Source organism: Rhea pennata, chromosome 5, assembly GCF_028389875.1.
Source record: "Rhea pennata isolate bPtePen1 chromosome 5, bPtePen1.pri, whole genome shotgun sequence".
Taxonomy (NCBI): Eukaryota; Metazoa; Chordata; class Aves; order Rheiformes; family Rheidae; genus Rhea; species Rhea pennata.
This window is the reverse complement of record NC_084667.1, coordinates 15,902,443-15,929,405: the sequence shown is the minus strand read 5'-3', so window position 1 is coordinate 15,929,405 and position 26,963 is coordinate 15,902,443. Positions and strand designations below refer to the sequence as shown.

The 26,963-nt window shown below is 41.2% G+C and overlaps 1 pseudogene; it reads right to left on the bottom strand.

The window, feature by feature from the left end:
- Nucleotides 1-532: 532 nt before the first annotated feature.
- LOC134140707 (cytosolic phospholipase A2 epsilon-like) lies at nt 533-26,963 on the bottom strand (annotated as a pseudogene).

The following is a 26,963-nucleotide window of genomic DNA, read 5'->3' as shown; positions in this document are numbered from 1 at the left end:
TGCACTAAATTTCATGCTGATAGGAAATACAAAATAAAATACGCTTTTCTCTATTTCTTTAAAACTGTCCAGATTTATTACGTATTTTTCTGTTTGCACTAAGTTTAGAATAAATAAAACACCTATAGCTTATTTATCTACTTTACCGGTAATTTTTTCCAGTATAGTAAATTTTAAAAGCATTTGCATTGCTGTCCTCCATTCATGCATTTAAAAGCTGTCAATATGTCTCATATTTCCTAGCAACTCTTCATTTAGTGTATATACATATATACACACGCATACATATATACACATATACACACATGCACACATATAACATGTCTAACAGTGAAAATCAAATTAAGTAAGCACCTATGAGGCTAATCATTATTTTATTTAATTGGTTTATCTTGGCTTGCAGCTTGGTAGAGAGGAACCACAAGCTAAGAAAAATCTTATTACTTTCCTAAGTCTGTATTGTTCATTCACAAAAAAAGGAATGTAGAAAAAAGAAATGATCCAAATAACTTTCTGAAATTTGGAATGACATTTATTTTTTCTTTTGTTCTATCACTGAACTCAAAGCCTGAAGAATCAAACGTTTTTCTGAATGTTGTAGCTGGTCAGTTTTACCAACTTGCTGAATTCCTCCTCCGTGTGGGTAAAGCTGTTTGTGCAGTACGGGGAGAGCAGGCTGGAAATGTCCACGCTACCCTGTGCCATCTCGGCCAAGCTGCGTTCATCCCTGCAAATAAAGACAGACTGTTAGTAGGACACTTTTGTGGTCCCAGTATTTTTTAAGTTGTGGTCCATTTTGGCAAAAAGGGAGGTTTCTCTCCAGCAATTGTGCTGAGAGGTTTAGTTCCCCGTTGTCTTTCAAGCAGGCTCTGGTGTTTCTGCTCCAGGCTGGTGCAGAGGGGCCAGCGGCCTCTGGAGGGACCTGGCAGCCTCCAGAGGGACCTGGCAGCCACCAGAGGAGCTGATGGAGGAAAGTCCCTGCCAGACCTGTGGCTGGCGAAGGGCAAACAGGACTGACAGTTGCAGCAGGGTGGCGAGTATACCGCGTCCTGAGAAACGCATGGTGCCATCCCTCAGGAGCAGCTCAGAGAGCCTCGGCGCCTGCTCCCACTGCCTGGAGGATGAGGACGAGGATGAGGTTGCTCACGCACCTCTGGGCTTCCCCCAGCTTCCCATCCAGCGGCAGCGAGGCGACCGGCTACCCCGGTGCCGGTCTTGGTGCTTCCTGAACATGTTGTTGACCAGCAGGAAAAATACCACTACGGGCACCCAGGGGGTCTCTCTGTCTTCAAAGATATAACACTCCTTTAGATCCTTCTCCAGCACTTAGGTGAATTTGGGGAAATGGGATTCCCTGTTTTAAGAAGTACTTAGAGGCTTCTTCCAAAGGCTGCACTGAGACAGAAAAAGTCAGTCAGGAATGCTGTTCCCTCAGCTTTCTTCAGTACTCTACACATCTCACAAAGACCAGAGGCCTGTGCTCACTGTTAGTGTTTCTTCTGGTCTTCGTCTCTTTTGTGAGATATTAGCTATGAGTTATGAACAGAACAACATTTCAAGACCCAACTTGAACTTCTGATTGTTGTCCTGCCTCCACCTCAGCAACTATCTGCAAGGTAGTTAGAGCACAAAAACACGCCTACTACTGGAAAAAAAAAAATCCTAAAATCAGCAGAAAGGCCAGGAATCTGAAATGGTGTATTTTTAAATGCAGATTCACAAAGGTACAAACATCTTGTTAACTTGGCAGGAAATCTAAGCCCCTAACTGCCTCAGACGCTAAAAGATTACTGTAAAAAGTGATGTAGGCATCATTGCACAAATGACTGAAATGTTAATTGAATTTTGCAGATGTGTCAGTCTCTTTGGAAAACAAGACATTTGCTCCTGAATCTGGTCAGCACTTATGGTCAGCACCCATATTAAGTAACAGGAATTCTAGGCCAAGCTGTTAGGTGGTATTTGAAACAGAAAATATGACATCAAAGGACATTCTTCACCATGACTTTGAAAAAAATAGCAAGTTCTTGTACAGAGACAAAATGAGTTCCTAAGTGGTGGTACTGGTTCCAGAAAAATACTCAACAGAAAAGATGTAGCCAGCTATATTGAAGTTCCATTAGCACATGGGTCTAGGAGATATCTAATTATCTACCATAGCTTTAATTAAAATAAAAACTTTAGAAATATGATACTGTTTTTGTTCTCTTTAGGGAATTTGCCACGGTATTTTAGCATCACCATAAGATCTAGACATCTAAGAAACTGGAACTGTCAGTCCAGAATTTTTTCTCCTATAGTAAGTTTCTTCTATATAAACTACTGTGACTCCTTTAAAGAGCGCTAAGACAGTGGTTATTATTGGAGTAAACAAAGTTGTCCTCACACCAATGTCTGTGATCTGGAAGAATACTTAGAGTGTAGGACAACATCTACTTTCTTCTCTGGCCTCATGAGTGGTGGGTAGCTGATATGAATGTATCCAGCTGCATCTGCTACACACAGGAACACTGCTGTTTGTGTCAGCTGGTTGGGGGAATTATCTAGTATGGCATTCAAAAGGAAATATTTCTTATTTCAGTGATTATTTCAGTGACACTGCAGAAGCAATAGATCTACTGGTTGGCTAGCAAAATAGGAATGAAACATAACTTGTCTCCCCATCGCTTTTGCTCTTCCAAGACCCTGCTGCTTTACTGAAGCTCAACCTTGACTCAGAAAAAAAGAGATCTTGTCCAAGGTAAAAAGATGAGCTCTTTCCCTTCTCATACAGCTCTTCCCCCATCCTTGACTAGCAAGAGTTGCCCTTCTCTGGAACATAGGGATTTCTTGGAGTAACTGTTCAGATTCTAATTTTAGTAAAAACAGAGCTATACCAGAACTGGAGTTGTTTTGCAAATTTACTTGAGGCCAGTGAAAAAGTGACTGAGATCTAAAGTCACTTCTGTTAAGGATGTTCAGCTCTGTCCAGCTGATTTAACTGGATGACATTTAATGAGTTACATTGAATTTTTTTTTCTCAAGTGAAGATTAAAGCCTGATCATCTTCTACCTTCTTTTCACTAACAAAAATGTCAAACCATCTAACCAGGCAAAATTAAAATTCATTTTTTTTTCACCTTTCCTTATACAAAAGCTTTTGCTCTGTAGGTATTCTTGTGCATTTGGAATTCCTTTAGGAAGCTGAAGAACTTTGAAACCGTCACCCGCTTCGTCAAGAACTGCCGAACAATACCCATGATGCCACATTCAGGGGTCACCAAGTAAGTCTCCCACCCATTGTTCCTTGCTGGTAGAAAAGGCTCTGCTGGTTGGTAGAGAATATGAACAAATTATTGTCTTGATGCAGTTCTTTGTAATAATTAAAACACCAAAGGTATCTAACATTAGTTAAAGCAGAGAAGATCCTAATAATGTGGCAACATATAATCATATCAATCTTAAAGTAGTAATGGGAAGAGAATAAACATTCAGTAAAGCATATTCCCTAGAAAACAAAATGAGAGTGGAAGAATACTACTTAAATCTGGAAAAAAAATGATCTATTATTTGGTAGAACTCATAGTTGGATTCTCTGTGTGTAAATTAGTGGAGGCTGAGAATCTGGACCTGGTTCTTCCAAGATTAGTTTAAACTGTAAACTGGCTTTGACAAAAATGCTGTTAAGAGATATAGACACTTGGAAAAAGAGCAGAGGAAAAGAATTGTGTTAAACAGCAATTCATGAGGTTGGGAATGAGGACCTAAGACCTTCTATCAAAAGCATTGGTTGATCTCACTGTTCTGCAACACCTCTCTGGAGGAAGTGAAGAAGAGCACATAAATCAAACTTGTCAGTCACATTCAAACACCACAGTTCCCAGGAACATAAATGGATACAGCCAAATCGAATAAATGTATATGTATATGTATATATATAAACACAGTTCCAGATAATTGACATATCCAACTCTGTAACAACAATACTCAAAAAATGTGATCTGCCAAGGCAGACAGAGAACACTGAGATGTTTGCAACAACATGTAGGTTCACTGAAAGGCCCTTGGCAAAGATAATCCGGTTTAAAAACTTCAACAGTTTTATACTTGGTCACAGATCATCATCTACATAAGCTCATCCAAAGGAAACTTATGGAAATAATGTTGCTAAGAATGAGTTCAGACATGAGAGCAGAAATCCAATTACGTATCACTAGCAATGTGACAGTTGAGTATGAAGGAGCAGTACAATATTGGCTCCAGCTTCAAGATATTAAAAAAAAAACCTTTGTAAGAATTTAATACTATTTGTATCTGAACATAATAGTCATTTAAAGATTCATAAGACAAGAGATAAAATAAAAATAGTAGTATAGCCAACCAACTTCAACAGTTCTGAGTTGAGCGCACCTCAGTGAGAATCTTTCTGAAGGATCTGACGAGTGTCAGGCATCCAACTGGTTATAGGAGAAGGCATTTTGTGCCAAGTCTTTAGCTACTGCAGTTTATTGTCACATACATCTAAATCAAAATATTGCAAACCAAGATTTTTTAGCCTGCATATTTTCCTGTCCTACAAAATTTGTCATCAGAGAGTAAAACTAGGCCATTCCGCATAACGTGAGGGTTTGGTCTAATGTGTACAACCATTTACAAAGTCAAAAGGTTTGGAGGTTGCCCCTGAACAGCCAAGATCCAAGCAGCTGGAGCATACTTTGGGACAGTGTACAGGGTAGTACCCTAATAAAAAAGAGATCTTCAATATCCCTGGTAAGTTTTCCCTTGCCACGTGATATTCTGAGTGAGACATCTCCGATTGTCCCTCTCCTTGATTGTCATTCCCACAGTCCTTTTTCCACTTTTGTTCTAATATCTAAAAATGTCTCCAGTGCAGAAATCTCCAAAAGCCTCTTGGAGCTTGAAAAGTACTTCTTCCACGGCTCTGTTGTGGCTTTCAGAACTCCCCCAGCTATGGCAGTGGTGAGTTTTGCCTTGAAAATCCATACCAGTGAAAGCTTTGCAAAAGCCATACATTGCAAAGAATGCAATAATTTGAATTCCACTATGCAATAATTATGCATTCCATAATTTAATAATAGAAATGCATTTCCCTTTTAAACCTAGCTTATTTTTGGAGTGGGACAAGAAAAAAGCTTCTTCTGTTTCACAGTAATAGGAATGGGACTTGCTTGAGAAATATTAAAAATACATGATTAAGAAATCAGATAGGAACATTTTCCACACTCAGCTAGGCTGTCAGAGTTCATTTGGAGATAACTGCTGGCCAGTTTTCATCAACATAATCTCAGTTCCCTGCAGGCTGAGAAGCTACCATGCAGGCCTGAAGTGAAAACAGAACTACTCTCATTTCTCCTGTCTTCATTTGGTGCCTTCTCACTCCATCACTCCTTCTGCTCTCCTGGCAGGAGCATTTTTAATATCTTCCAAACACTGGTGTCCCCCCCATGATTCAGTCATGGCAACATAGTAATGTTGTCCAGATCTCTCTCACTGCCTCTTCATGGTACCTGTACTAGCTGATTTAAGAACTGTAAGGAGAGGAAAAATCTTTTTCCAGGCTGACAGAGATGGAAAAACAGACAAGCTTTCAGGCACCCTAGCCTTTCTTCTGCAAATGCGAGGGTCTTGTATCCCCAAAAGCTCATCTTTTCTTTCCAACTCTAGCCACTGCTCTTATAAAACATATTACCTCTTCCACTAAACGACACCTCACTTGTAGCCTTAAACTATCATGTTATACCTGATATAGTACATTTGAAGTGCAAATCAAGAGGGCACATATCTTATATCGCTAGGTGGCAATGTTACTCTGCATCTTATCCTTCCTGAAGATGCATCTACATCTTTGGGTCACCTGCCAAATTCAGGTATTAGGATCAGGACTGGGCCTAGACTGGGGGGGGGGGCTGTGTTCTTTGCTAACAGACCACCTTGGTTTGCCTAGACCACACCATCATCGTTGCAAAACTGCAAATGAGGTAGGAGTTCTCAGAAGAATGGCTCAGCAGCCCCACCTAGCTCCATAATCTACTTCCTACTTATAGTGGTCACCAGAGGGTGATTAAAGGAAGAAAACGAGTAAATGGCAAGCAAGTATAACGGGATTTATTCCTTATTGCACTCTCCCAGCATCTCACAAATCTTTGGATTTGGTACTTCCACAGCCAGCTCTTGCATCTGAACCATTACATTTCAGAGACACCAGTGGCCTTACCTTCTATGAATTTGTCCTCCCCCTTTTGAACCTATTTATATTTGGGCTCCTGGGACACCTCCCACCAACGAATTCTGTGATTTCACTCTGACTGGTCTGGACTTGTTTCCTATTGCATCACCTTGTGCCCCTTATTCTCGTACAGTAAGACATAGGGAATTTAAATTCTCTACTCACTTTCTCCACTTGATTCAGGATTTTACAGCTGTCTACAGTATCTTCCTAAGTCACTTCTTTATTAACTCATCACATTGCTAAAAGCTCCAAGTATAGCCATTAAAGTTTTGAGAATTAAATACAAGATTAAACATAAGCTTCTGTTCTTCATATCCAGATATTTTCTCATGATTGTATTAATATGGCCCCTGACTCCTTTTGCGTAGTACATTGAGGAGTACAAGTCCTCTGCATACCAAATAGGGACTATCACACCATGTTGCTGTTTATATAGTTTTTTCAGCTAGTAAGAAAAAACATTTTCTTACTGGCCATGGCTATCGCTGGTATCCTTGGTGTCCTGTAGTGTGTCATGCTTATTTATATGTAATGTATCTACTGTACAGAGTTCAAGGACTCTTCTACAGGCACCTTAACTCCAGAGAACTAGGATATAAAGGGGTATGGTAGAGAATCCTAGCAGTACGTAAAATTAAATCAAGAAGAACTGCATAAAAACCTCAAAGCTGACTTTCAACCATTATTGGAAGCCAACACATTTTACCAAGGTAAGGATGGCAAAACTCACTGATTTAATCATGCTAGCAAAATTACAAAGGATTTAGAACACTATTAAACTTGCAAAAATATTATTAACAATTGGGAAACTACTCAAAATTGCTGTGTTTTATAATAACCTCAGCAATAACATTGCTTTTTGTTTTAGAATATGCCCATTCATAGACAAATTTGGCCGTAGGATTCCAGTTTCAGTATATGAATATTTCCCATGTGAAACTCTGCTGCTGAGCTGTTTAAAAATAAAAAAGGCACTCTTAAACAGCCCTGAAATTTCAGACTTAAGAGTCACCTGAAAAGCAGAAGTGAATAGCATTATTTGAAACATTCTTTGAGCACTTTTCTACCCAGTTAGCCCATCTCCAGTAACTGTCCGAGAAATTCAGTCAGAGTTGGGAACAACCTATTGTACATATTTCAGTTCTGCATGGTGCAGGGCACTGATTGCAGTATGCAGAAACTGTATTTTAGCAAATGTATTTTTACAGTATACATAAAAAATAATAATTCAATATATAATAATTTAATATGTAATTTTTATATATTTTTATTATTTTTTAGCAAATGTATTTTTACTCATTTTAAATTTTCCCAAGTGACCATACCACCTTGCATGAAGCAAATCCTAGATTCAGGGAGCTTCTTCATCAGGCAACCCATGAAGAAGTCATTGCCAAAATCCTCTGCATGAATGAAGACTCCGTATTTTAAGAATTCCACCTCATAAGGGGTGAACTCCCCCCATTCTGCAAGCAGAGACACAAAAATGTCCACAAAATGGACTTTTAAATCTCAATCCCATCCCTATCTCCATTCGGGCAGAGCTCTGAAATGACAAGGAAGCAATTGCAGGACAAGCCCTATCAGCAAGGTGATCACAGACTGGTTTTCGTCACGGTAAGGCATTATTGTTCATCTAGTTTCGGGCACTCACTCAGGCAATGTTTCCTTAAGGTTTTCATACAAAACTTTCCAAAGAGTCTCTCCAGATAAGACAGAAATGAAGTTCATACCAAAAAAATTGGCTGTTATGTTATTCTACATATGGAAACCAAGGCTCTGACTTGGGTGTGTCTTGGCTGTCCTGAAGAGCCTTCCCTAAATTTCTCCTACCCATAGAAGCTGGGTTCCTCAGAGAGTCTGGGCATAAAAGAAATTGAAAGAGGAAGAGGACGTGACACTGGAGTTCAGATGTGCAAAGGGATGCAAGGCCTTTTTTAACCAGCAATGCAAGTCATTCATATCTCAGCTGAGCCCAGATACAATTCAGTTCTTGCCATCACCTTTAAACTCTGCAAGGCTGTATGTAATCTTCTTTGATGTTGAGGGTCATGTAGCTAGGTAGAGGATTCTGACCTTGATCCAATGCCTCTTGCTCATCTGAAAGTTTTTGATCATTTTTCTGTGAATTGACCGAAAAAAAAAAGACCAAGTGTGTAACTAAGGACTTCTCATTCTTTGTGTCTGGGCTTGCAAGATTAAAGAATAATAAACATTTGTTCCAGTTACATTTTCATATTCTCTTCACTCATTTTGTATCCATGCACTTTTTAACCAAAAAGAAAAAAGATCTGAACATTTATATGTCCACAAAAGCTCATTAAGTTAGTGATGAGCTGTGGGACATTTTGTTGTGCAAAAGGCTATCTTTTCTCCCAGTAAGTGCATCCATTGTGTACGGATTATTTAATTTCTTACAGGGAGGAAAAGAGAAAAAGAAATCAAGAAAACTCTGCTGTTAGGAGATCATATACTCACACAGGTAGAAGGAGATACAGGTTCCTGCTCTAGTGAGCCCCTTTGGAGCTGGTAATTATGTGCTGAGAGACACATGGGGCCAAATGCCCTGTTAGTCAGGGGAAATCATCTGCCTGGATAATGCTGGTGTTCTATTAAGTCAGCACCTGTCCCTAGGGTTTCATTTTCCATACAGTAGTGTTCAGTAACAGATAGGGAACACATATGCACAGTGCCCCATCATTTAATGCTTTTTCCAGTAGAAGCCCCCACAAATCAGTGCTAGAGATCTGGTATCCCGCTTGCTTCTGCAGCTTTAGTTCCTTGTCATAGTACTTAAAGCTTTCCAAGGAAAAGCTGCTCAGCTTGCACTTGGTCACGTGCCTCCAGACTTCACTAACTGGTCCAGACAGATCCTTGTGTGACCAGTCGGTGCTCTGATACAAGGTCCTAGGGAAAAGAAAGGAAATATATTATCATATCCTCACCTATACATTTACTTCTTAGATTTGGATTTAAGGACAACCTCAAGCGAACTATTTGACATCCACTGAAAACACCTTTTGGGCTTAGTTTATCAAGGATTGGATTTAGAGGACCTCCAAAACCGTAGCAAAACTGGAGACTTGTGAAAAGCCCCTCTATGTAATCTGGGTACCACAGACCTCGCACACAAAGCTACAATTCGCCACCAGAGTCACTCAAATCCCACATCAATTTCCAGGAAAATTCTAGAGATGAAGCAAGGGGCCAAGGAATAAGCTGTTCCTCATTAGCAATGCCCAGGCTATATGCTGACTCAGGCACCGGGGGAGAAGCTCCATCATTTCACTGTTCCCCTTCCTGATGAAGAGGTGGCCAGGGAAAGACCTCATCTCCCTTTTCATATTGTACTTTAAAAATTCCCAGAACTTAAGGAAATAAAATAACTGTTGTGCTGGGTTTGTTTGTCTTTATTTGAACCTCTCAGTGTGGCTGTATAAAGAGTCCTAGAGATTCTAGAAAATCTATGATGATGATGATAGATTTCTATCTATTGTTCTATCTATGAATAAATAAATTACTGCATTTAATTAAATCAAAATGCTAAACACTGTGAGTTAGCTATCAAATATTAGGCAGGTGGAAATTAGGGTAGACACAATTTTGGAATAGAAATTGAAAACTCCAACACAATAGAAACAAGTGAAATATTTTATCACATGATCCTAGTTTCAGACGCTATCCCAATGAAACAACAAAATAACCTGAGACTAAAAAATATGCTTTCTTTTACCAAAATAAAGAGAATAAATCTCTTCATAGAGCAAACTACAGAGATGACAAATGACTGCTTTGTTCAGGATCTCCTTACCATGTTGAGCCTTAAAAATTCAGGATGAATCACAGGAAGAACCGTAACTAAACTGGATAGACAATTGACTGGACAAGTGTATTTAAAAGAAGATCATCCAGAATCCAAATATTCAGGGTAACTTTGACATCTTTCATTTCTGGAAGAAATTAGTAAGTGATGGATGGCAAGTAGTAGTAAAGCTGAGTCTGCAGTTTGCTGTCAATAGAAAGGCTGCTGCCAATTTAAGGGCACATACCAAAATGCAGCGCATCATGGTTCAAACAAATGAAATTTGAAAATTGTTGAATAGCAGATCAGTTTTCCTAACTGTGATTCCGTTAGGCTGTCATTATTTGGCTAAATGAATTGGCTTATTCTCTTAGTGACTGACTGACTTAAAATCCCTAACTTACTCAGCGCCAGCTAGGAGTGACATATGTGGCGTGCTTACTCACTAACGGCTGCACCACACAGTCGTTGCATGGGAAGCAGAAAGGGCTCTCCAGGCAATTTGTTGCTTCTAATAATTCTTGAAAGAATATATAAAGCCTAATTATTTGCTACAGAATTTAGATCAACATTTGGCTTGAAAATGTACTAACTGAAAGTGAATTTGGCTGGGAGCCTCAAAGCCTAAAACGAGGGCTCAAGCCAAGACCCTCCAGCTGTCAGCACCTCACAGTAGCATCAAGTGTCTACTCAGGGGAGATCTCCAAGGACATCCAGGCTCCCAGCTCCACGGGAGCGTGTCAGAAGCCTTCATGCACCAGGAGAGCTGCCTCAGGGCAGCAGTCCCAGGAATCTCATCTTCAACTGATTATATTTTTCAGAAGTTCATCAAAACAGACGCATTTCAATAAACGTTTTTGCTCCTGATGGAATCCAGCTAAACATACCCAAGCATCAAGATTTTGTTCTTTTCCAAAGTGATAGTATATTAAGTGATTTTACCGAGCTCTAGCTCCCATGTTTTGGCAAGAGGGATATCTGAACTATTCATGTAAACAGGTGAGGAGAAAATAACTAGACCTGTAGACTCCGACTTCTCTCACTGTGTAACAAGCAGTGTAACTGCAATGCATCTGAAGAAGTCTGTGAGAGGTTTAACTTAGTAAGGCTCTGCAGTGACAGAGGCACCAGAATGGTTTGGTTGTCCTGAATCCCCAGGATGCGTTTTGGGCAGCCCACACTGAAGCCACAGCAACTACGGTACCACTGCTGTTGCTACACTGAAAATTATCAAAGCTAATGCTGTCTGTCTTGTCTCCCGCCGCAGAGTTACTTCCAGTCTAAAAGTAAACATAGAGTTTTCTCAGATGCTGTTCCAGCAGGGACCAGTTTGAACAGCTGTCTGTGGCCACTGGTTCCAAGGTATTTTCCATCTGTTACATGTGGTGTCACAATTTTGAAAGACCTGTCAGCCAGAAGGCACTGCAAGACAGAAGTATTCTGGTGTAAGAGTTAGGGATCAGTCGGTGGGTGTTTGTTTCTGCGTTGCAATGTTTGTAGTTGGCCTTTAGGCCTTCATGCTAAGTCTGCAGGGCTCAGTGAAATTATGCCTCGGTGGTGCACTGAGTGCTCCATAGCAATCAGTTTGACTAATTGTGTTTTAAAAAATATGTTGTAACTAACAAATTTCCACAAAAATTTTAGAACATAGGCTTATAGCACTGTATAGACAGCAAGCTGCATAAAGGAGATACTGTTTTTCATATAACGTGTCCCACATTACTCAACAGCACTACTACTTGTTCTGGCGATCAGGTGGAAGCTCTGATCCTAAATGGAGTTTCAAAGAAGTTACTGCAGTAAGAGGAGCTGATAAGAAAAACAAACGCAGAGATAGTTTTATTTAAAAAATATATGCTATTTACATGTCCTATATTCAAAGTAAATCAACAGATCTCTGTGATGGTGAAGGAAAAGGTTGACATTTTATGAAAACTTTTTTAAGGAGCAAAATATTCAATAAACTCTGAGCGTTTTCTGATCAGTACTCTCAAAAACAAATCATACTGAAAGCAAGTGGCTAACTGTCCTTAGCACTTGAGGGGGGACCAGAAGAGCTGATGGGGGGCTGAGTACAGAGATTCTTCCCTCTCTGGTCTGCTGCCCACACACTGCTGTAGCCTAGTCGTTGTGATGAGGGAACAGACTACATCTTCCAACACCTGGGTAAGCTCCTGGAAAAGGTCTCATGGCATATTGGCTCTGATCCCAGCTCTGTTCCAGCCTGCCAAGTCACCTTGGGCAACCATTTCCACCTGAATTTATCTTGATTCTCTATCTGCCTTTCCCATCTATAAAACTGCAATAATGATCCTTCCCTATTTTGTAATCTGCTTTGACCTCTCATGATTTAAAACATACAAATAATAACTACTATTATTATTATTTCCACAGGACCCACAAAAAGAGAGTGCTTTATCAATAATTATTTATCAATAATTATGTTTTTCTTTCTCTACCAATCCCTTAATTCTCATTCTTTCTTTAAACTTGTGGTGTTACTTTTGTGAATAGGTATGACTTAAAGCATATCTGGAACTATTTTATGCATGATTTATCTTTTAACTCTTCTGATAGAATCTGACCATGAAACATCTTCCAGTTTTTCAGCATGCATTTGATAGTTTACCTCTTATTTCCCATAGCAGGAAAGAAATTACTTTAACTTGACAAATGCAGACCTCCCTATTTTTTTTAATGTAATATTATGCTATTTTTAGGCTTACTACCACAACTTTAAAATACAGTATATGTACAAGGTACCTTTAGGTAACGATTTGTTGGTCAAGAAGGTTATAAAATCATTTCTTTTTTTCAACAATATTTTCTACAAATTCTTTGCCTTACATTAACTTCTAACTGTTAAAAAAGTAACCATTGACTTTGCATAGTTATATCCTCAGACAGTGCCAGAGAAGCAGATAAGAACAGGAATAGCACTTTTTTCAGTAACTATACCTGTTAATTATTGACAATTAATTTGTGTTTTCAGAGAATTTATTCATTTATACTCTGTGATATCTCTTTGTCATACGTATTACCTAGAATCCTGTTTTAAAAGATATGTATTTAATAATTTCAGAGTTTCAGAGAAACCTGCTCTGAACTTCTGACTTGTAATTTCACATCTAAACAGGGCTGTGGTGAAATCTTAACGCAATCCTTCATCCTCTCTGAACACAGCAAACTTACTGCAAACTTGAGGCGTCAGTCCAGTCTATAACAAGTCTGTTCTCCTTTAATAAGAGCAAACCAAAGTCCCACAACTTGATGATCACAAATAACAGCAGCGTACTCAGTAGCTGGTGAGGCCTGAGTCTCGACATAGCCTGAGGGAAGACTGCAGCTAGGCACAAGGAAATCTGAATCCAGAAACAGCCAATTGCAGCCAGAGCGTTGCCTGAAGAATAACAAATTAAGCCAGCAAGCTGTACTGTTGTACACAACACAGATTTAGATAATTTTTGGAGCAGACCTCAAATATTTAATGCTAAAGGTAAATGCAAACGATAATCTTCGTCGCTGAGATTTCTTTTCATATACTCAGAGCCCTGAATAGGAACAAGTGGATGCACAGTGCCTTCTGTCAGCTTGCTTCCATTCTCTTCCTATCACTTGAACCACTGTGAAAGGTTTAATTTCAATAGCTGGTACAATTACAGCATGTCCAGATTAAAGAGGACTGCCTTAGACAGCCTGATATATGAGCAAGAGCTGGAAGAATTGAAGAACTCGGTTTGATCATTAAAATGAATAAATAAATAAATGCACAGAAACTGACCAAGGACATGGTAATACTCTGTCCTCTAACACCGGAGTGATTTTTACAGAGATGACAATGATCAGTAGATCTGCAAGTGTCCTGTGACAGTGAGGAAATAAACAAAGACACGTATTAGAAGAACAGCTCCAGCTGTAAAAGAGTCAGCTCCAGTGAGAGAATTTCTAGAGACTTTCTGGGTGTCTCATTTCAGAGGATATTCCTATCCAAGTATGTATCAAACAGTGATAAAAAAAGGTAGACTTGCACCTGCTTCAAGTAAAGAGGACCAGCTCAGGTGAACCTTCAGAGGTATCACATGGAATCTGGACTTGCTGCCGCATGGTGCCTGTTTGTGCTGGAAGGCGATACACAGAATAATCAAGGCACATCAGCTATATGCCATACAAACCAACTAACCAGCCTCCCTGGCAGCCTTGACTGCAGGATAGCATGTGATATAGAAATTCTCATACCGTGCATCAGGGCAAGTGGTGGGTTCCCAGATAACCCATGGGTGCTGACAGGCCTCAAGGCCTCCAGAGCAACTGCAAACCTCTTTCCTTCACACAAATAAAATAAGACAGTAAAGTCATTAGAACCAGCTTTTCCTTCTAAACACATACATACAGCATCCAAGTAACAAGGTTTAGATCCATACCCAGTGCCTCTAAGTACTATCTAAATATTTTAAATCATCAAAAGAAATCAATACAAAAAGCAGTACAATATAATGCAGAAATACCCACAAGACAGCAGTGCTACAATTTCTCCTCCCCACCCCAACTCCTTAATGAAGCAACAGAGGATAAATTATATTACCTAACTAACATTATGGGTACATGTAGTCCTTGCGAAATCTGTGCATAATAACAGAAGTAAAGATGTCATTAGATCACCCTTATATATATACTCTTTTGTTGAATTGCGACTATCAGCCATGGATTGTTGTAGGTACATTCATTTTTAGACTTTTCATAAGCATTGCCAGTGATTCACTACTGTCAGGGAATCAAACAGTAGGAACCAAAAAGTCACACGTTTTAATGCCAGGAGGTATTAATATGAGACCAGACTTCCTTCTTTCCATCTCAGCCCCTCTTCCCGCAATTTGTGGTGCAATCTCACGTCTATCATTTGAGAATAAGTTTTAGAAAGATACTCCGTTTCCATTTAAGAGTAAAATAATAGCAAATTAGGTCTTCGCTGAAAAGTTGACACTGTTGAGGCAGACATGGTGGGTAGTTAGAACTGCTGGGCATCTAAAGAAACTGTTATTAGAGGGAAAAATCATGGAAGCCAAGCTAGCAGCAATGCACATAACTGCCTCACATTTCAAAGAAAATAGCAGTGGAAACAAAATCAATAGCAGAAGTAGCTGAATCAAATTAACACTCACAAGTTTTCTCTTTTGGGAGAATATTGACCTTTCATCACATAAAGGAATGAAAACAAACTTTTTTTTTCAAGTTTTGCTAAAACTAGTATATCTTTCTTTTAAATGTTGGTATTTTGAGTGAAAAATGCTATTGATGTGCTTTATACGAAAAGGTACTTATGATATTTTTTTCCCCCAATTCTCCTCCAGGATTTTTCTGAAAAAAGCTACGCTTCACATGATATGCAGCCTTGTGCAGAAACTGAGGCTAAGCTGCAGCACTCATGGTGCACTGCAGTGGTATTTCTGATTTGATTTTTTTCCATTTAGATTCAGAATTTTGAAATCAATACTCTTCTGAATAAATACACTTTATGGCAGGGACAGCTCTTCTACAGATCTTTTCTTTCTTGTGAAATTTGGAACTGAATCGGAAGCTACCAACAAGACGTAGCTCAACATGATAACGAGAACAAGGTCAGCCAAGTGGCATGAGGTGTCCTTCTTTCTCTGGGTTTGGTATAAACCAAAACTGGAAAGAATTTGCAAATATGATGAGTGAGGTTAAGTGTATGCCAAAGTCTCACTTACGGGAAGTAGTTAGCACTGATAATCTACAGGAGCTGATTATAGATCCTGTACACTTAAATAAAAATAGATAGATATCTAAGTACTTTGTTTTTTATGGCAGGGATGGAAGAGTTATGTTTGAGAAAACAGCATGGAAGTAATAGGGGATATCGTTGTAATTAAGTAATAAAATTAGGGTGCAATAAATCACCTCATTGATTCACTAGAAGGCTCCCTTGTATGATAGCTTGTACTAATTAATACGAAAATAAAGACACCACTCACAATGCTGATGAGAATTCCATAACGTACTGGAACAGCTAGCCATGAGCAAGGGTGTTTACTCCAAAACATAAATAGGCCTTCGTGTGCCTGAGAATTCAGGCCAAAGTCTGTAAATGTCAGCCAGCATTTTCTGAAATAAATTTTGGACCTACAAGGTGTAACACACATGGAGCGTAGAGTTTGATCGTTTCGTTTTATTTGACAGGAACTTCATTCAGTCTGCATTAAAAGCTTAGATTACAGCAAATTGTTCATCCTGACGTAAACGTTGCGATGCAGATGCATTCCCAACATGTGCTTTGCTTCTGGCAGCCAAGTCTTCTGATTTTATATCTGTCCTTTCCACAAAGATGCCATCATCAGCTTCATTGACATCAAAGTAAACCACAGAAAAAGACACAGCCTCCAGACTGTAGTTTTAATCGCAAGATTACATCTAATCCTATTTTCACAGTGAAATTAAATGAGCTGATATTTCTGGCTAGAATCCTTGATGACTCTAAAATTGATCTAGGAGTCTACAGCAACTTTCTTGTGAATAAAAATGAATTAAATCCTTAAGAAAAATTATCTGACTTGCAAAGAACACTTACACCCATGACACCGCGTGTCTAGGTTCCGTTCTTAAATTGGAAAGGAACTCTAAATTTAAAGAAAGGTAGTAAAGACTGGTCCTGAATAAACAAGAAATGATGGATACCTCTGACAGGCAGATCTTCAAAAAGATTCCCTATTTAATAGCAGAATATGATAGAAGCACCAGCACCAACATTTGTGAATGAAGGTTTCTTCTACCTTGACCAGCCGATAATGCACTTTGTTACCTCCTGCTGAGAATGCAGCAACACGAAGTATCTGAGAGAGAATCTGTAGTCTCCTGCAAAACTCAAATATGCCTTTTCAGCAATGCAGACTACCTCAGCCACATCAGAACTCTGCTACACTCTTTACATTGGCCTCCTACAACATAACAAATCACATCTGGGTTCTTGGCCCTTATCTACAATGTAATCAAAGCCTCATTTCAGTAAAAAGGTTGCCTGAAGCTCCTCTCTGAAGACCATCATTGATAAAGGTCCTCAGGCTCTGTGAAACTTGCCTGTGGGTAAAGCTTTCCCTGGCATTGCTCTGAGTCTTCAGAATACACTTCACAGAATCACAGAATGGGTAAGGTTGGACGGGACCTCTGGAGATCATCTAGTCCAACCTCCCTGCTCAGGCAGGGTCACCTACAGCATGTTAGACAGGGTTGCATCCAGGTGGGTTTTGAATATCTCCAGAGAAGGAGACTCCTCAGCCTCTCTGGGCAACCTAGTCCAGTTCTCCGTCACTCTCACAGGGAAGAAATTCCACCTCATGTTCAGGCAGAACTTCCTGTGCTTCAGTTTCTGCCCATTGCCTCTTGTCCTGTCACACAGGACAACTGAAAAGAGTTTGTCCCCATCCCCTTGACACCCTCCCTTCAGATACTCATACACATTGATAAGATCCCCCCCCCTCAGTCTTCTCTTCCTCAGGCTGAAGAGGCCCAGCTCTCACAGCCGTTCCTCACAGGGCAGGTGCTCCAGCCCTCTGATCATCTTTGCAGCCCTACGCTGGACTCTCTCCAGTAGTTCCATGTCTCTCTTGAACTGGGGAGCCCAGAACTGGAAACACTACTCGAGATGAGGCCTCAGCAGGGCTGAGTAGAGGGGCAGGATCACCTCCCTCCACCTACTGGCAACACTCTTCCTAATGCACCCCAGGATACCATTGGTCTTCCTGGCCACAAGGGCACATTCCTGGCTCATGGTTCAACTTGTCATCTACCAGCACTCCCAGGTCCTTCTCTGCAGAGCTGCTCTCCAGAAGGTCAGCCCCCTGCTTGTCCTGGTGCCTAGGATTATTTCTTCCTATGTGCAGGACTCTGCGCTTGCCCTTGTTGAACCTCAGGAGGTTCCTCTCTGCCCCAGCTCTCCAGCCTGACCAGCTCTCTCTGAATGGCAGCACAGCCCTCTGGTGTCTCAGCCACTCCTCCCAGCTTGGTAGCATCAGCAAACTTGCTGAGGAGGCACTCTATGTCCCCTCATCTAGGTCACTGATGAAGAAGTTGAACAGGATGGGACCCAGTACTGAGCCCTGGGGGACACCACTAGCCAAAGGCCTCCAACTGGACTCCGCACCACTGATGACGACCCTCTGAGCTCTGCCTTTCAGCCATTTCTCAGTCCACCTCACTGTCCACTCATCTAACCCACACTTCCTGAGCTTATCTAGGAGGATGTTATGGGAGACAGTGTCAAAAGCCTTGCTGAAGTCAAGGTACACAACATCCACTGCTCTCCCCTCATCTACCCAGCCAGTCATTCCATCATAGAAGGCTATCAGATTGGTTAAACAGGATTTCCCCTTGGTGAATCCATCCTGACCACTTCTGATCACCTTCTTTTCCTCCATATGTCTGGAGATGACATCCAGAATGAGCTGTTCCATCACTTTTCCAGGGATGGAGGTGAGGCTGACTGGTCTGTAGTTGCCTGGGTCCTCCTCCTTCCCCTTTTTGAAGATAGAGTGACATTGGTTTTCTTTCAGTCCTCAGGCACCTCTTCAGTTGTCCATGACTTTTCAAAGATGATGGAGAGCGGCCTGGCAACAACATCCGCCAGCTCCCTCAGTACCCATGGGTGCATCCCATCCGGGCCCATGGATTTGTGGATGTCTAGCCTGCCCAGAAGGTCTCTAATCCTATCCTCCTCAACCAAAGGAAAGTCTTCCCTTCTCCAGACTTTCTCCCTTGCCTCCAGGCTCTGGGTTTCTTGAAGGCTGCCCTTAACAGTGTAGACTGAAGCAAAGAAGCATTCAGTAATTCTGCCTTCTCTGAATCCTTTTTCACCAGGGTCCCCACCCCATTCAGTAGCGGGCCCATATTTTCCCTAGTCCTCCTCTTGCTGCTGATGTAGTTGAAGAAGCCCTTCCTGTTGTCCTTGACATTCCTTGCCAGACTCAATTCCAGCTGGGCCTTAGCCTTCCTTGCTGCATCTCTACATACTCTGACTGCATTCCTATAGCAGGAATAGCCTGTCCCCTCTTCCACATTCTGTGTGTTTTCTTCTTCTGCCTGAATTTGGCCAAGAGCTCCTTGCTCACCCATGCAAGTCTCCTGCCCCTTTTGCTGCACTTCTTACTCATAGGGATGCACCGCTCTTGAGCTTGGAGGAAGTGACGTTTGAATATTAGCCAGCTTTCCTGGACCCCCCTTCCTTCTAGGGGCTTAACCCATGAGGTTCCTCCAATTAGGTCTCTGAAGAGGCCAAAGTCTTCTCTCCTGAAGTCCAGGGTTGCAATCCTGCTTATTGCCTTACTTCTTTCCTGCAGGATCCTGAACTCCACCATCTCGTGGTCACTGCAGCCAAGGCTGCCCCCAACCTTCACATCTCCAACCAGTCCTTCTTTGTTGGTTAGGACAAGGTCCAGCAGGACACCCTTCTTCATAGACTCCTCCACCACCTGTGTCAAGAAGTTATCATCGATGCATTGCAGGAGCCTCCTGGACTGCTTGTGCCTTGCTGTGTTGTCCCTCCAGCAGATATCTGAGTGGTTGAAGTTTCCCATGAGAACCAGGGCCTGTGATCGTAAGGCTACTTCCAGCTGCCTGTAGAAGGCCTCATCAACTTCCTGATCAGGTGGCCTGTAGTAGACACCCACGACAGTGTCCCTCGTGCTAGCCTGCCCTTTGATCTTCACCCATAAGCTCTCTACTGCCTCCTCCTCCATCCCTAGGCAGACCTCAATGCATTCCAGTTGCTCTCTCACATAAAGAGCAACTCCACCACCTCACCTTCCTGGCCTGTCTCTCCTAAAAAGCACATAGCGCCATCCAGTCATGCGAGCTGTCCCACCATGTCTCTGTGATTGCAATGAGATCATGGCCCTGTGACCATGCACAGATCTCCAGTTCCTCCTGTTTATTTCTCATGCTGTGTGCGTTGGTGTACAGGCATTTCAGAGAGGTAGACATGCATGCAGGTTTCCCAGGAAGGGTTTAGAGGGTCCCCCATAGCCATGTCCCACACGCACATCCCCAGCTGCATGCACCCGTTGGAGGCTCCCCCAACTGGAGCTGTGTTTTATTGACAGCCCTCTCTCTATGACTCTCCCCTTCCCTCTTCCTACCTAGTTTAAAGCCCTCTTTACCAGGCTGGCCAACCTGTTGGCAAAGACACATGTGCCCCGCTTAGTGAGGTGAATCCCATCTCTCCACACCAGTTGCTGATCTTCAAACAATGTCCCATGATCCTGGAAACCAAAACTCCATTGCCAGCACCAGTGGTGCACCCGATTTTAATTTGTATAATTCATCTACTCCTCCTCCCATCCTTCCCCCTCATCAGCAGGACCGAGCAGAAGACCACATGGGCTCCCAGACCCTGGGTCCAGACCCTTGACCACCCTGCCCAAAGCACTGAAGTTTTGTTTGTTTCTGTTTTGCTCTCTAACAGGGAGACTTCCACAGGGACTAAAACATACCACAAGCCTTATCACCTTGCTTTTTAGACAAAGGCTCACCTCTGCAATATACTTCATCTCCCCTAGACACATGTGAAAGAATACTAAAAAAGTACAAATGCATAAAAGAAATATCTGCACTCTGCCCAAAGGATATGGAAAAGAATGAATTACTGATTACAGGTGTCAGTCATATGGCTGAATGCACAACTAGATGATCTGTTGTCTTTATGACATTGGAACAACAAGGATAAAATTAGAAATGATTCTACAGGTTCTTTATTCTTCATGGGAAAATATACTGAGAATTAATGAAAAAGTACTTTAAATGTATTTTTTACGTTAAAGTATTGAAGATGAGAAGTTGTAGCTTCTTCTTCTCATAAAAGGACTACCCCAAATATCTTAAAGCAAGTCTTGCAAGGAGTGAATATTTGTATCAGTTTTTACATTCTTTATAAAGTTCTTTGGATGTCCCACGTGGTAAATAACAGCAGTATAGACAAAGGCCTGTTGATATTCCATTTATGATTAGTGTTCAGGATCTGGCAAAGTCTTAAATTCAACACATGCAGTAGTAAGCAGGGTACAGAGGGAAAATATGGTCTCAATCAAGGATGTTAAATAATAAGATGCAATAACTTTTAAGATGTGGGAAGCTGTACACATGAAAAAGGCGATGCTAGGCTTAGTTTCATAAGTGGTGAGAAGGTGTGACATGACCTAGCCCCAAGAAATTTGTAAATACAGAATGTCTATTCAGAAATCAATACACATGTTTCATTGTCATTACCTGTTCACAACTGCTGAAGTTGCCTAAGTGTGTTTGAAAGAAGCTGTAGTATTGGGCTGTTATTTTGTTAGCGCAGCACTTCATGAAATGTCTCAGCTTTTGCAATAGCATCCGTCCAGGTTTGCTGGTTCTTTCTGAGCACAAACTAGAAAGTCACATCCTGAGCAGACTGCCACAGCCGTTTAGCTCTGCAAGCCACACAGCAGACAAGCAGCAAAGGGCTGTGAACCTCAGCATGGATATGTGGTGGATCTCAAGCCACCAAGCGATTCTAGATCTCTGCCATTATCTCCTGTGTATCTCAGCCTCTCTTCTCCACCCACACTTCTTGCTTGTTCATTTCTGTTACCTCCACCCTTTTCAAACCTGTTAATTTTGACAATTTAAGAATTTATAAAACATTTTTAAGACCTGTTTCAACTTCTCATTCAGTAATAGTCTCCTCTGACCTGCAAGAATAATGAAGTCTACTAGGATAACACAGTATCACCATAAAAGGCTTTTTAGATCATCCTATTCAGTGAAAGACAACAGGTTCAATACCACCTACATTGATACAGTGTTACAGCATGGTAGCTACTCCTACCTTCTGCCTTTGAGACCGGGACAAGGCTGAGCCATTTATCTAAGGTAACAAACCCACTCCTACAACCAGTCCTTCAATCAGCAACGAATTTTGTCTCCTAATGCCCCTGTGAGGCCCCCAATGCCCCTGTTGTATTCTTTGTTTTAGAGATGAGTTGTTAAAGCTCTGAGGAAACTCGTCTTGTCCAAGGTAACACCAAGAGTCTGCAGCAAGGCATGGGGGAACATCCCACGTAATACCTTTAACCACCAAAACAGCTTGTTACTCTCACGCACACAGGATATAGAGAAGTCCAGTAGAGCTATAAGAAGCACATGCACCTCTTTACAATCTATTGACACTGGCACTGGAGATGGAATCATTTCCACAGCTTCAAGGAAGTGCCCTACCCAAGATCCCTAAACAAATAACAACGTATTAGTGAACTACAGGATTGTGTATAACACGGTTCATTTTAGTGGCAGCTTATGACACTATGAAGGCATAGCACATGCTTTACACACCTGAAACTATCTATATAACATCCCCGATCTTGGAGTTTGTGCCAACAGCCTGTTAAGGCTTGAGGAAAAAGGGAGAAAAAGACCTAGAAATAATGTATTAGACTCAAGAACAGAAAATGGGTGATCTGAGGGAAACTGTGCTTTTTGCATATGTTTAGATGGTAGCAATGAATTGAGGAAAAATGAGAGTAGACTTGAATAACATGAGTAGATGAAACCAAAGAGAAGGCTGGGCAGAAAGGAACAGAGGTTGCTGAAAACTGTAACCACCAGGCTGATTCATATAACATTCATTGAGATCACTCATTCATCTGTTATTCATATTATTAACCGTGATTATGACCTTGTTATGATAAACATTAAGAGCAGTCCTCCATTTTTCCAGGTGCTGTAGTAGTTATGCAATTAGACCTTGATCTTGATCTAAACAGCTTACAATTACAGTAAGAAAAGTCTCGTTTCAGGATATGACATCACAGGGAGGAGGTTCTGATGATGAACAATTGCTTTTACATGTGCTTATTTTGTTTTCTAAAATAGTTAGGAAATCACTGTTGACAAGCCTTGTTGCAACTTTGTAATTATCCACATAGCTATTTCTCTATCTTTGTTCAGATTCCTGTTGCTGAATGCTTCTCTTTAGCTTCTTTTAGGATTTCCCTTTGCTAATGAAAATGCAGCCTGTCTGAGCATCCAGTAGTATAAGGAACACACCTGAGATGCCTTGCAAACGTGGCAATGCTCCTTCCCAAGGGACCTTACCCTAGAACTTCTCTCAGCCATGGCAAAGGCAGAAATTTTGTTTCACTGGACCGCTATAAAACTCTGGGTAGCAGAGACCTTTGGGCTGATTGAGCACAGCCATTCTCATGTCCTTGTGCACTGCGGTGGGAATCCGGAAAGGCTGGACACCCTGGGATCATGGCTTGTTGCTTCTGCCCTGACTGCTGATGGCTCCTGCTGGGACAGGACCTTGTGTCTTAGCTGCAGCTAGCTCTGCAACTGCAGCTGTCAGCAACAGTAAGGCCAGTTCTCATTGCATGGAGGAAGCAGGGCCATGGGCTGGTAGCTGCCCCTAGAAATGTGTTACAGCTCCCTATTCTGCATATGCCTCAAGCCAGCCCAGTCAGATGATGACATTCAAACTACAACCAGTTGAACGCTTCCCTCCAAACTCTTCATGCCCCATCCTGTACAGTCGCAAAGAAATAGCACTGTGCGGGCAGTGAATCCAGGTTTTGCTGGAACTGTGTATGCATTTATGAAGGACTGTGATGATGACAAAGCTCTTGAAGTTTAAAGGCAAGACATGACTGTAGCTGTGCAGCTGCCAGTGATTTGTTGTTAGCCAGTTTGGGAGAAGTACAAAGAGATCTTTGTCTCTGTGCAAGAGAGAACTCCAAATAATGTGTAGGAAAGGTCTTTTCAGGACAGTCTGAAAAAGACCGGCTTTCCTCAAGCAGGCGTTTCATCTACCCATGCAAGGGAAAGAGTAAAAGGGAATGTCAATAACTGTTTAATCAACAATATAACAACATAAACCTCCACAAAGAAAAGTATCCTGATAGAGACTTGGTATTTTCCTGTGACACTGAGGAAGAGCATCATTTTAGACATGCCTATTAAATTCAGATATCACTTTTGACTCCAGAGCCAGATCTCTGAGCCACAGATCTCTTGGGACAGTATGGCAGGGAAAAGTATCACCCTGTGATAACTCTGTGCAAAAGCATTTACCAAAGGCCAGTTCTGGAGACTGCTGACCTAGACAAACCTTTGGACTGACCTGGTATCATTGTTTTTACAACTTTTAATAGGAAAACTCTAGTCAAACTTAAACATGCTCAGAAATTGCAACAGCTGTGTCTGAGGAATAAGGTGTACTGCTTAGGTTGTAGCTGCCTGATAACCTGCACCTTATAGAACCAAAGCCTTCTGGTGAATGAACAAGCATTAAGCCATGTTTGTATCAGAGTCTGACAGACATCAGTAGCCTAATTCTTGTTGTTATGCTACCACCACATACAAATGAAATCCTCTATCCAGCACAAAGGGAAAAGGTTTGAAGAACGTGATAATAGATGACTGCTAGAGATGTTGTATAATGTAAACCCCGAGTCCTATGTTACAAATGACATGCAAAATCTAAGGAGATATGGATTGTAGGCAGCGGTCCTGCACAAAGGAGGATGCTCACTCTTCCTTAGCTACGCAATGGCACAGCCGAAGAAAAGCAAACCATACTCATCTTTGACAGGCAATGTTCCAAAAACTACAGTTTGGTCTAAGCAGACCATGACTCCAACAAAGCACTGACAACTCTTTACAGTTAGAACTATTTCTATGCCATCTTCCAACTTTCTCTCATCAGCTCTTTCTCTAAAAACAATTTCAGTCCTATATATCTGTATTTTTGTAGGTTTTTCCTTCCACAGGATTAGTCTTTCCTCAAAAGTGATTTTTTGGAAAATTGAATGGTTTGCTCAGTTTAGTTGGTGTTACTCGATAGGTAGATGTACACATTCACTTACTCTCTGGTATGTTCCCATCTTGTCCTTCCTCTTCCTGACAGGTGTTTCAGTTGTCCTGAATCTATACGCATCCAACTTGTTTTCTCCTATATAAATAACCACTGAGATTTTCTCTCTTCGTCCCCTTTCACCCATTCTACCAGCACTCCAGAAATATTTCAGTCTTACTGGTTTTGCCTTGGAAGTCTAGTATTTCAAAGGAGATACAGCAAATATTTGACAAAAACAAGTATGACAATAAGCTATATAATGTCTTTTTTAAAAAGCAATTACAAAAGTACCTGTATATATTTATGCTGTTTGTAGAAAAGGTCCTGTGAGCTGGTACAAAAGGCAGTGCTACAGTTTCAGCATTACCCAGTCACTTCTCAATATCAGTGTTGGCCTTCTTGCCAGAAGCAGAGGCCTGCATTGCAGTGCATCAAAAACTGTAACTGAGCATTGGCAGCTGAGTTTGCTCAACCACATTAGGCTGAAGTTACCAGTTTAGTTAAGAGACTTTGCGTTTACCGTAGTAGACTTCTGATACTACCATTAGCAGTTACACTTCCATAAGCTGAAAGATGTTGTTGATACCGAATGTATTCTAAGAATAGTCCAAATTCAAATATGCACCAATTCTGGAAACCTCAGTGGTACTTTATATACAGGCACAAGTCACAGTGCTCAGTTACACGCACCACTTTCACAACTGAACTACTGGGAACTGCAAGGAATGACTAATACTTACACGGATCTGCCTTTCTCAGATTTCTCATTCTTATGATTTTTACAGAGAGGGAGTTGCATGGACATTCTTCATTCTGCAAGAAAAGGACAAAACGATTACCTGTATAAATATTAAATTGCTTCTGCTTTATAAAATTTGCCCTCCCAAAGTGCATGTTGCAATTTTCAAAGCCGTGCAGCAACATTGGAACATGCACTACTTGCGCTGCTTTGAAATTTAAATGTCCTAACAAAGTTATAAAAAGAGACAGAGAAAGAGGAAATATTTCTCTGTCTGCTGATGCCATTAATCGGGGGAAAAAAACATAGTAAAGCAGTTTTTTTAAAAAAATGGTGCTTGCATTACCTTTCATCCATGGGGGTCCCACATTTGAAGTCTCTGAGCACCTCACAGACATCAATGCATGCATATGATAACACACATCCCTCTAAAATGGAGAAATTCTCTAACTTCCACTTCACAACTGGGAAAGGGATGCACGAAGTGATTAAATAATTTGTGCATGGTCAAATAGTAAGTTAGTTTCAGAGCAGAGCAGAGGCAGTACATGAAAATCCCTGGAGCTCAAGAACAAGTTTTAGGGCTTTTCCTGCCTGGTTCTGTTCCATGAGAACCCAAAACATTCTCAGATGCACTAGATAATGACAGATCAAGCTTTTCTTGGGTATCAGCCAAGTACAAATGTCAAACTAGAACAATCTTTGTGACCATGATTATTTGTTGTTAATCAATGTTAATCATGACTGAACAAATAAACAGAGTGAATGTCTAACCAAGCTGCTTAAAGAAGCACTAAGGATCTACAAGGTCATCCTTTCAAAAGGGGGAGACACTACTGAGCAGAATGTTAATCAATGACTTTCCTACGTACTCCACTACCCAGTGGCTGCTCACACAGCTACAAGGACGCAGTCTGTGACAATACTCATAGCTGGCGACTGCTGCACTAATGAAGAGCCTTCTTCAAGATCAACATGTATAATGCTTGTACTAAATCACAGATTCAGCCTGCGTTCTCACCAATCTCCTCTGAGACACCTCAGACTGCTTCGCAACCTCCATGCAGATCACCCACTATAGCTGAACTTCCCTGCACTAGCACAATGTCTCTACAGGGCAACTGGTATCAGAAAAGCTATCAGCCTGTCTGACATACATACATACATATATCAAGTTGGACTAAAAGCTCCCAATCCTTATCTAGGCATCAGAATCACAATCTCAAACTCACCTCGGGTTATCTTTATTTCTAATGAGGTAGGGTCTGAACTCCCTCCATCTTACCTCATGAAGGCTCCAGTATGATCCCAT